This window comes from Odocoileus virginianus, chromosome 7, assembly GCF_023699985.2.
Source record: "Odocoileus virginianus isolate 20LAN1187 ecotype Illinois chromosome 7, Ovbor_1.2, whole genome shotgun sequence".
NCBI lineage: Eukaryota > Metazoa > Chordata > Mammalia > Artiodactyla > Cervidae > Odocoileus > Odocoileus virginianus.
The window spans coordinates 34,801,462-34,813,243 of NC_069680.1; positions in this window are offsets into that span (position 1 = coordinate 34,801,462).

An 11,782-nucleotide genomic window follows, 5' to 3' on the forward strand; every position below is an offset into this window, starting at 1 on the left:
TTTCCTGAACTAATAATAATGTTAAAATCTGTATTCATTATTGTATGTGAAGTTTGTTTAATTAACTTAATGGTTTGTTAATGGTTGTACATAGATTTCTTCAAATGGCTGGAAACAATAATTCTTCCCATCTTTGTCAAGAGTCTCTGTGTGCATTTGGGGGCATGACTCAACACTCAGGAAATTTGACAGCTATGCCTTAGCCCAAAGCCAGAAGCTTAAAGTTTTCTGAGATCTATGCACAGCTTTGTGTATGTACATAAGCCTATGCATGAATGTGGCCTTCTAGATTCACAGGAATATAGCAGAGCTTTTCAAAACCTCCAATGGAAATATCATTCTCCAACTTTCCCTTTTGGGTTTTTTTGTTTGTTTGTTTTTTGATCAGCTTGTTGTTTGCTCCACTGCTATCATCATCTCAGGGAGATTGTTTTTTATAAATGCCTTTTTGTTGCCCTGGGAAAGTGCTAAGTCACATCAAATAAAGAAAACTCTTGTGAATGGGGAGCCATTTGACAGGTGAAATTGAAGCAATGACAATTCTCTGGGAATGGGTCTTTGGAAGTGTTCCAACCCCATTCTGCCCCCTCCAAAGGGTATTATTAGTCTGCTGGCTTTCACCTTTGTTGTGGGCTGTTGCTTTCCAAGGCTACTACACAGCTGGGAGGGGGGATGGAAATACAGCAAGTTAAAATGCCACAAAGCTTGCTGCTTGCAAGATTCCAATGTTTCTCCTTCAAAATATTTTTAAGTGTTTTAGATTTCAAACCAAGCACATCTGCAAGACATATATGGCCAAGGAGCTATTGATTTTCCACCTCTGTCCTATGCCATCTAAATGCAGAAATCTTTATCAGAAAGAGTAAACTCCAAGTCAATATTTCCAATAGCTCTGTCTCTAACTAATGATTCCTATAAAAGTTCGCCTAGCCCAGCAACAAGCTGCAAGTGGGGTGACACCCAGCAGAAATTCTGAAGGGACCACATGACCAGATTTGTCTGTAGGGAGGCCCCTTTGGCAGCAAAGTCAATTCTGCCCACACAGGGAGAGACCCTGGGGGGTTCAGGCTCTTGTCCAGATAAAAGGTGGCAAGGATATGATCCAGAGAAGTAGCCAGGGAGATGAATAGCACAGACCCAAGGCATCCTCCAAAACTGTAGCTTTTAATTATTGCCGGGTTTTTTTTTATTTTTTTGTTCATTTGTTTTTGCATATCCCCCAGGAATTTTGAAAATGATATACATTTCAAAGACACTTGAATTATTTTATATTTCTATAACTGTAAGGGATACAATTTGCATATTATAAACACTGACAGTTTAAAACAAACATATTACAATACTCCTTTTAAACACATCTGATAGAATTTAAATACCGTATAATTTGATGCTATTACCTATTTTAAAATACATTTGAAAAAAATAAAGAAAATATATTTGAACCTAGGATTCCCTCATAGCTCAGTGAGTAAAGAATCTGCCTGCAATTCAGGGGACCCAGGTTTGATTCCTGGGTCAGGAAGATCCCCTGGAGAAGAAAATGGCAACCCACTCCAGTATTCTTGCCTGGAAAATCCCATGGACAGAGGAGCCCAGTGGGCTACAATCCATGGGGTTACAAGAGTCGGACATGACTCAGTAACTAAACCACCACCAGCACTTTAACAGCTGGAAATTTATGTGCTCCTTTTTTTTCTTGAATTGCATTTCCATTTCCCATTTCCACCACTGAATTTTCTTCTAATGTGTTTTCATGGCTGAAAGTCTATTGCTGATTACTTTATCACACTCCCATTTATATGTATATAAATGAAATATAGATTTTTAAAATATTTCCTGTGATTACAAGGCCCTAGTAGTTGCTAATAATGCTTATCTTTAGGTAACTATTATAATTATAAATAGCATGTAATTGATGGCAAGAATACAAATATTATAAATTTGGATAATTAAAGCATGTGAAAAGCAAAATTTTATGGTAATCTTGTTGCCTAATGAGATGAGTGAGATGTTTGTAGAAATCAGTTCATGCGTACAAAGATGAACATTACTTATTTTTCAGCTTTTATAAATCTAAGTCTTGAAAAACTATACTCTTAAATAAGAAGAAAAGAACAGAGTTGTGCTACGGAGATGTCTCTCTGCTCTCTGAACTCCTTCCTAGTTATTTGCCAAAAAGCTGCATGTACAGGCATTCTCTGTACATTTTTCCCAGTTTTTCTGTAAGTCTAAAGTTATTTCTAAATTGAAAAAAAAAATTAATTCCTACCCAAGCCTAGCCTCAGAGAACTCAGTCACCAAACCAAAGGCCTGAAGTGAAGGGCCATAGTGCACTTGTGCAGGGTGCTAAAAGGCCTCAGTATAACCCAGGTAACTCATAAAGGTATGCGTGGCTTTGTAGCAGCTGATACCCATTTGAATCGCTCCAATCCTCTGCCCTCCTCCTGCAACTGCAGTCAAAATGCATGACCACCTTTCTTCCCTACTTCATCGGCTCCTCCAGACAATTCCCACCCTCTGCATGGGCATAAGTAAGGGTGGCCTATCTTCTGACCCAGGCTCTTGGGAGGAGAGAGGAGTCAATACTGCTACATTGATTATAATGGTCAATTTTTTGTATCAACTAGACTAGGCTATGGGATACCCAGATAGCTTATAAAATATTATTTCTGGGCCTGTCTGATATTGTTTCAAGAAGAGATTAGCATTTGAATCAGGCAACTGAGCAAAGCAAATCAACCTCCCCAGTATAGATGGGCAGTGTCCAATTTATTGAAGGTTCAAAATGTAGAGGGATGCTCTGCTGGAGCTGAGATACCCATCTCTGCCCTTGGACTCCAGTGCTCCTGGTTCTCAGACTTTCAGCCTCAGATTGGAATTCACATCATCAGCTCCACACTCCTCCCCAGTTCTCAGGCTTCAGCCTTGGACTGAATTACACCACCGACTCCTGGATCTCCAGCTTGCAGACAGCAGATTGTGGGTGGCCCTTCTGAGCCTCCATAACCACATGAGCCAATAACTCCCATATATATATACTGGTGGTTCTGTTTCCCTGAAGAACCTTGATCATGAAGGCAAGCGATCTTTTAAAGGTAACCCTGATTGAGAATTCTTTGGCAACAATACCTCTAATGCTTCTTACCTCTTGGTGTAATACTCAAAAGCCTGACCTGACATTTATGTCTCTGCATAAGCTGCCTCCAATGTAGGCATCTCAGAGCAGATAACTTTGCATGCCAAGTAACAGTCATGCTGACACCTTTCAACCCCATGGCTAAGGATTCTCACACTCAGGTCTCAGGCCCTCTTCCCCAACTTTTTGCCTCCTCAGTCAGCTATTACCTCTATCATCCACTCCATATTTCAACATGGAGCTGTGCCTCTAAAAAGCCAGTTAAATTGCTGGGATTCCAGCTCACAGGAAGTTCATACCTATTTTTCTCATTCGTTTCTTCTCTCTCTTAGATACAGCTTGGAGCAACTAATGAAAGGTTCTTCCTAATCACTTCCAGCCTTCCCTCCTGGGGGATACATGGCATCTTTAAATTCTATTCTCCTTGTAAACCCTCGGAGTGGTAAACAGTATCAACAGAGATGCTATACATCCTGTCAGCAAAGGCTGAACATAACTTAATTTTACATATAAAATTTTAATTCAAAACTGATGGATCAGAAACCATTTCAGACATTTCCAACTTCTCTTAAGATTCTGTTTTCTTTCTAAAATCCATGCCATCGACCCTAAATTCAGTTACATACTTTCTTCCCAGAACTTATTAAATCTTTCTTCCACTTTCATTTCTTTTCTCATTTTCCCCTCTCAGTCTCTCTCTCCAATTTTGAGATTTTTGTTTTCTTTTCATCACCCACAGAAATAACTTCTCAGTTCTATGCAGCATTGTTCTTTCCAGAATTACTAAATCATGCTTCCACTTTCGCTTCTTTCCTCCATTTTCCCCTCCTGCTCCCACTCTGATGGCATTGGTTTATTGACCTTGGATCTGCTTGTGCTTTAAATCTTCAGGAGGTTGGAGAGAAGCCTTGCCTATTCCTCTCCCACTCGCGTCTGCCACATGTTTAGTGATCAGACTGCATTTGGTGACAGCTCAGACACTGCTGTGTGGCCTTTCTCAATGCTGTTTATATGTCTGTTTGTTCTTAGGTTGTTTAATAGGGGCCCCTTGCCAACATAGTTGAGAAGGGGGCTGCTTGGATATCTGATCTTTGTGTCATCCTGACCCTAGTCCACTCTTCTCTCACTGGAAAGCAACTCACAGTTTTTATCCCAGTTCCCACAAGCTCTATCCCTTCCACACCACCCTCCAGCTTATCACCATATGTCTCACTCCTGTAAGCCCTGTTCAAGATCCAGCTCCATCTGGCTTGACCCTGTTTGACAACAACAATTTCCCCAAATGAACCAGTCAGGGCTTCTGTGTACACCAGGCACTCTCGAGCTTCCATGGTAACTTGAAAATGTGGATTTTTAGCTTCAAAAATGGTCTTAAGCACCTTCTGCCATATTTGCCGTCTCTCCGCTAATACAGAGTTACAGAGCCTGCGAATGTGCTGGTCATGCACAACTGAGTCTCTGGCAGTGGAGCATGATAACTCAGAGTCCTGTGACATGTGAATGGATACAGCCTGAGCGCTGGACTAGGACTCAGAGGAAAGATCCAGTGCAAGTCCCAGATCCTACTTCCCAGGCAAGTAAAATCATGCTCCAAATACCACTGTCTTAATTTTTTCAAATAGGATAAGAATAAATCCTATGCTTAATTCACAAGGCTCAAATGAAAAGTAAATGAGATGCGATAATTTGTGTTGGGAACACATTGCTGAAAATACTCTATAATGAGAACATACAATTGCCATTATCATATTGTTGTGAATAAGTAACTGTGTTGTCATCTATCCAATTCTAGTTCTTGATCTCAGGCTTGATCAGTGACAGAAAGGGACACTTAGAGGCACTGAGGACCCTTTAGCCAGGAGAAGGCATGGTTGAGGCAGAGAAAGAAGCTGTCATCACTGCCAAACGTCTCAAATACTTCATGCAACAGGAGTCAGATGTGTTCTTGTTCCATGTTCTGTGCACAGGAGAACTGATTTCAGCTTAACTACCAGGAGACTGGCTTCCCTGGTGGCTCAGAGGGTAAAGCGTCTGCCTGCAATGTGGGAGACCTAGGTTCAATCCTTGAGTCGGGAAGATCCCCTGGGGAAGGAAATGACAACCCACCCCAGTATTCTTGCCTGGAGAATCCCATGGACGGAGGAGCCTGGTAGGCTACAGTCCACGGGGTCACAAAGAGTTGAACATGACTGAACGACTTCATTTTCACTTTCACCAGGAAACTGATTTCAGCTTAGGTTAAGGACACATTAACCAGAAAAGAGGATGACAGAGGATGACATGGTTGGATGGCATCACTGACTCAATGGACATGAGTTTGAGTAAACTCCAGGAGTTGGCGATGGACAGGGAGGCCTGGTGTGCTGCAGTCCATGGGGTCACAAAGAGTCGGACAAGACTGAGTGACTGAACTGAACTGAACTAAGGACATATTTTTAACAATGGGACTGGTTTGCCTAAAACAGTGGTTCCACACAATAAGCAATGCCCAGGCCAATTCTGCTTTCCAGATGGCCTGCCATAAAAACAACTATCTGGGCTTCCCTGGTGGCTCAGTGGTAAACAATCTGCCTGCCAAGGCAGGAGACACAGGTTCGATCCCTGACCCAGGAAGACACCACGTGCCGTGGAGCAACTAAGCCCATGCACCACAACTACTGAGCCTGTGCTCTAGAGCCCGGGAGTCGGAACTACCGAGCCCACATGCTGCAGCCACGGAAGCCCAAGTGCTCTAGAGCCCGCACTCTGCAACGAGAGAAGACACCGCAGTGAGAAGCCTGTGTACCCCAACTAGAGAGTAACCCCCGCTTGCCTCAACTAGAGAAAAGCCCATGTGGCAATAAAGACCCACACAGTCAAAACCTAATTAAATTTTTTAAAAACTATCTAAAAAAGAATAAATAAACTCTCTACTACAACTGCACATTCCTCAAAATATTTCATAAATATTATTCATTTGGCCTCCACCATGACTCCACACATAGGTATTATAATGCTATCTCTGAGCTGAGAATCAAACAGGTTATATAACTTTCCCAGAGCCACAAAGCAGAGCTGGGACTGGAGCTCATTCCTATCTACCCACCTAGAAAACCCAGGCGTTCCCTACCACACTGTACTCCTCACAGATGTGCAGAGGTCTACATTGCAGAAGGATCTCAGCTGCCCAGGCCACTTTAAGGCCACCCCAGCCCTAAGCTTCAGAGGTCTTATATCCCTTTTTCATGAGGTGAAGTTTCTTCTGACTGTCATTTTTTTCCATGATTGTAGTTTATAGGACTTGTGCTTCAGACTTCTGAGAGTCATGAGGGTATATAGGTACCCCAGGGATAGATAACCTCCTTGTCCACAATTCATGGCCTGTCACCCTTCCTTCCAGATCCCCATAATCCTCGACACGTTGTTCAGTTCTGAGAAGCATTCTCTTTCCCTGAGTGACACAGGTATCTTTCGTTCTTTTTCTTTGGAAAGTCTCTTTACTTCAAACTCCGTCCCCCTCCCTTCCCAGTAATGAAACCTAAAGACCATCTACAGTGAAGTGTCTTCACCAGTCTGTCATTAGTACAGGAGAGGGAGAGATAAGAGTAGTGATTGGAAACAGGGACTTGGAGCATGAGTGGTACCTAGCATTGTGTTAGGGGCTGTCTGTCTTATCCAGCTTAATGTTTCCCAAATCCCTATGTTGCTGCTAGTGAAGAAAGGGACACTTGAAAATCTGCACAGAGATGTTTATAGCAGCTTTGTTTGTAACTACCAAAACCTGGAAGCAACCAAGGTGCCCTTTGGTGAGTGCATAGATAAACTGTGGTACATCCAGATGATGGACTATTATTCAGTGTTAAAAAAAAAAAAAAAAAAAACAATGAGCTATCCAGACATGGAGAACCTAAAGTGACTATTACTAAATGAAAGAAAACAATCTATAAAGGCTACATACTATAGGATTCCAACTATATAACATTCTGGAATAGGCAAAGCTACAGAGACAGTAGCAATAGTTAGAACCAGACATGGAACAACTAACTGGCTCAAAATTGGGAAAGGAGCATGTCAAGGCTGTATATTGTCACCCTGCTTATTTAATTTCTATGCAGAGGACATCAGGCAAATGCCAGCCTGGATGAAGCACAAGCTGGGATCAAGATTTCCAGGAGAAATATCAATAACCTCAGATATGCAGATGATATCACTCTAATGCAGAAAGTGAAGAGGAACTAAAGGACCTTTAGATGAGGGTGAAAGAGGAGACTGAAAAAGCTGGCTTAAAACTCATCATTCAAAAAACTAAGATCATGGCAGTCTGTCCCATCATTTCATGGCAAATAGATGGGGAAAAAGTGGAAACAGCAGCAGATTTTATTTTCTTGGGCTCCAAAATCACTGTGGACAGTGACAGCAACCATGAAATTAAAAGACGCTTGCTCCTTGGAAGAAAAGCTATGACCAACCTAGACAGTGTATTAAAAAGCAGATACATCACTTTGCCAACAAAGATCCATCTAGTCAAAGCTATAGCTTTTCCAGTAATCATGCATAGATGTGAGAGTTGGACCATAAAGAAGGCTGAGCACCAAAGAATTGATGCTTTCAAACTGTGGTGCTGGAGAAGACTCTTGAGAGTCTCTTGGACGGCAAAGAGATCAAACTAGTCGATCTTAAAGGAAATCAACCCTGAATATTCATTGAAAGGACTGATGCTGAAGCTGAAGCTCCAATACTTTGGCCAACTGATGCAGAGTCAACTCACTGGAAAAGACCCTGACACTGGGAAAGATTGAGGGCAGAAGGAGAAGGGGGAAGACAGAGAATGAGATGGTTGGATAGCATCACTGACTCAATGAACATGAATTTGAGCAAACTCTAGGGGATAGCAAAGGAAGGGAAGGGAAGCCTGGCACACTGAGGTCCATGGAGTTGCAAAGAGTCGGAAACAATTTAGCGATTGAACAACAGAGATAGTAAATAGATCAGTAGTTGCCAGGTGAGGGAAAGAGAGAGAGATAGAGCACAGAGGATTTTTAGGGCAATGAAATTAACCAGTATGATACTACAATGATGGGTACATATCATTACACGTTTGTCCAAACCCATTAAACGTACAATACCAAGAGTGAACTCTAATGTAAACTATGAACCTTGGGTGATAAAGATGTATCAGTATTGGTTCATCAATTATAACAAATGTACAAGCTGGGGAATGTTGATGGTAGGGGAGGCTGTGCCTGTGTGGGAATAGATGGGGGGAAAGGGAAATCTCTGAATTTAACTTTTCAATTATGCTGTGAACCTAAAACTACACTTAAAATGAATGCTTATTTTTAAAAAGTTAGAAAGATACACTTGAAGTAGTTAGGTGACCTACCCAGGACCACAGACCAGTGATTGGCAGGGTTAGAATCGAGAGTTCAGTCTTGTTTGGCTCCATTGCCTATGCTTGCTAATGAGTCCATGAAAACAAAGTGGCCCCTTACTTAGCTTCTCCTTTGAGTGTTGTCATTGCATGGCCACACACCACAAGCAGTTTCTCTTTTCCAGTCTCGGGACTGATTCTGTGCAGAGAACAAGGGGATCTTTCCATGGAGTGTCCCTCAGAGTGCCCATGTGACAGGCAAGAAGGGTCTAGCCTGACCCCACATGCAGAATGCAGCTGGCATTAGAGGCTGCCACCTTTCTGTCTGTGGATAATGTAAAAATTGAGGATGTTTGGGACTTAAAGGAAATGCCAGCTAATGAGAAACAGAAATTCAAACACTATAAATCAGGTGCCCTCTATATGTTGAGGTGAAGAGTTAGGAAGATTAAGGTCAAGGCCACAGCCAGATTAAGCCTGGAACATAGGCAAAACACTCTCCGACATAAATCACAGCAGGATCCTCTATGACCCATATCCCAGAATTTTAGAAATAAAAGCAAAAATAAACAAATGGGACCTAATGAAACTTAAAAGCTTTTGCACAACAAAGGAAACTATAAGCAAGGTGAAAAGACAGCCCTCAGATTGGGAGAAAATAATAGCAAACGAAGCAACAGACAAAGGATTAATCTCAAAAATATACAAGCAACTCCTCTAGCTCAACTCCAGAAAAATAAATGACTCAATCCAAAAATGGGCCAAAGAACTCAACAGACATTTCTCCAAGGAAGACATACAGATGGCTAACAAACACATGAAAAGATGCTCAACATCACTCATTATCAGAGAAATGCAAAGCAAAACCACAATGAGGTACCATTATACGCCAGTCAGGATGGCTGCTATCCAAAAGTCTACAAGCAATAAATGCTGGAGAGGGTGTGGAGAAAAGGGAACCCTCTTACACTGTTGGTGGGAATGCAAATTAGTACAGCCACTATGGAAAACAGTGTGGAGATTTCTTAAAAAGCTGGAAATAGAACTGCCATATGACCCAGCAATCCCACTTCTGGGCATACACACCAAGGAAACCAGATCTGAAAGAGACACGTGCACCCCAATGTTCATCGCAGCACTGTTTATAATAGCCAGGACATGGAAGCAACCCAGATGCCCATCAGCAGACGAATGGATGAGGAAGCTGTGGTACATATACACCATGGAATATTACTCAGCCATTAAAAATAATTCATTTTAATCAGTTCTAATGAGATGGATGAAACTGGAGCCCATTATACAGAGTGAAGTAAGCCAGAAAGATAAAGACCATTACAGTATACTAACACATATATATGGACTTTAGAAAGATGGTAACGATAACCCTATATGCAAAACAGAAAAAGAGACTCAGATGTATAGAACTGACTTGTGGACTCTGGGAGAAGGCAAGGGTGGGATGTTTCAAGAGAACAGCATTGAAACATGTATATTATCTAGGGTGAAACAGATCACCAGCCCAGGTTGGGTGCATGAGACAAGTGCTCGGGCCTGGTGCACTGGGAAGACCCAGAGGGATCGGGTGGAGAGGGAGGTGGGAGGGGGGACTGGGATGGGGAATACATGTAAATCCATGGCTAATTCATTTCAATGTATGACAAAAACTACTGTAATGATGTAAAGTAATTAGCCTCCAACTAATAAAAATAAATGAAAAAAAAAGATTAAGCCTGATTTGGGTGGGAGGAAGCACGAGGGGCAGATCCTCACATTGGTCATATCAGGGGGCATCTCAGGGCAGGTATGCCTGTGATCCCTGCTGCCACAGCTGAATGAGGTCAGACTTAGAAAAATCTGCACATCTACACAATAGAGTCCACAGGCTTTCTCCACTGAACAAATAATTTCTTTGTAATCAGGATAATTTTATCCATCACCTCTTAAGGGTAAGACAAGAATGGTTTTCTTATACCACCAGAGGAAATTCTTCTCAGAAACTAGTTGCTTACTAGGGAAATTATTTTATTAAGTGTTCTGGGTGAATATAATACTGATTTCAAACAACTATAGCTGAAGTCATCAACAAGTACAATGGTTATTGTATGCACAAGAATCAGAGCCATATTTTATCACTAGGTAAAAACTATTTTTAAGGTATTTCATAAATCACTGGCAAGGTCAACCATACTAAACATTCCAGAACACACAGGGGAAATCTCTAGGGGCGTGCCCAGACCTCCAGGCTGCAGCGATTCATTGTTCTGACACTTCCTGCACCCTGCATGGAGCTGTCCCCGTCGTCAGCAAGTCTGCAGTCTGCTCACTGCTCAGGCCCCACAGGTAGGGAAGGCACACCACTTGTCACTGCACAGTGACATCACCACTGGATTCACCCCTGCAGGCCCGCTACTGTCTTCAAACATTTGTTAATGGGGACAAAAGCAGCCCCTGAAGTAATGGTGAGTATAACTCTACATGGAGCATTTTGCACCCAGCCTGTCATATGGTCAGTGCGCAGCAGTGATCATGAACAGGGACACAGTCCCAGTCACCAGGCCCAGATGCATTAAGCCATCTGTTCAGTGTTAATGCTTGATTTCATTCATGAATAAATAAATGCACCCACGAAGGTTGTTGTTGTTTAGTAGCTAAGTCATGTTCAACTTTTTTGCAACCCCATTTACTGCAGCCCCCCCAGGCTCCTCTGTCGACGGGATTTCCCAGGCAAGAATATTGGAGTGGGCTGCCATTTCCTTCTCCAGGGGCTCTTCCCAGCCCAGGGATGAACCCATGTCTCCCTCATTGGCAGGTGGATTCTTTACCACTGAGCCACCAGGGAAGCCCATAAATAATGAAACACACGCTAGTAAAGTAATGCTCAAAATTCTCCAAGCCAGGCTTCAACAGCACATGAACCATGAACTTCCAGATGTTCAAGCTGGATTTAGAAAAGGCAGAGGAACCAGAGATCAAATTGCCAACATTCGTTGGATCATTGAAAAAGAACGAGAGTTCAAGAAAAACATCTATTTCTGCTTTATTGACTACACCAAAGCCTCTGACTGTGTGGATCACAACAAACTGTGGAAAATTCTTCAAGAGACGGGAATACTAGACCACCTGACCTGCCTCTTCAGAAATCTGTATGCAGGTCAGGAAGCAACAGTTAAAATTGGACATGGAAGAACAGACTGGTTCCAAACAGTAAGGAGTACGTCAAGGCTGTATATTGTCATCCTACTTATTTAACTTATATGCAGAGTACATCATGAGAAATGCTGGGCTAGATGAAGCAC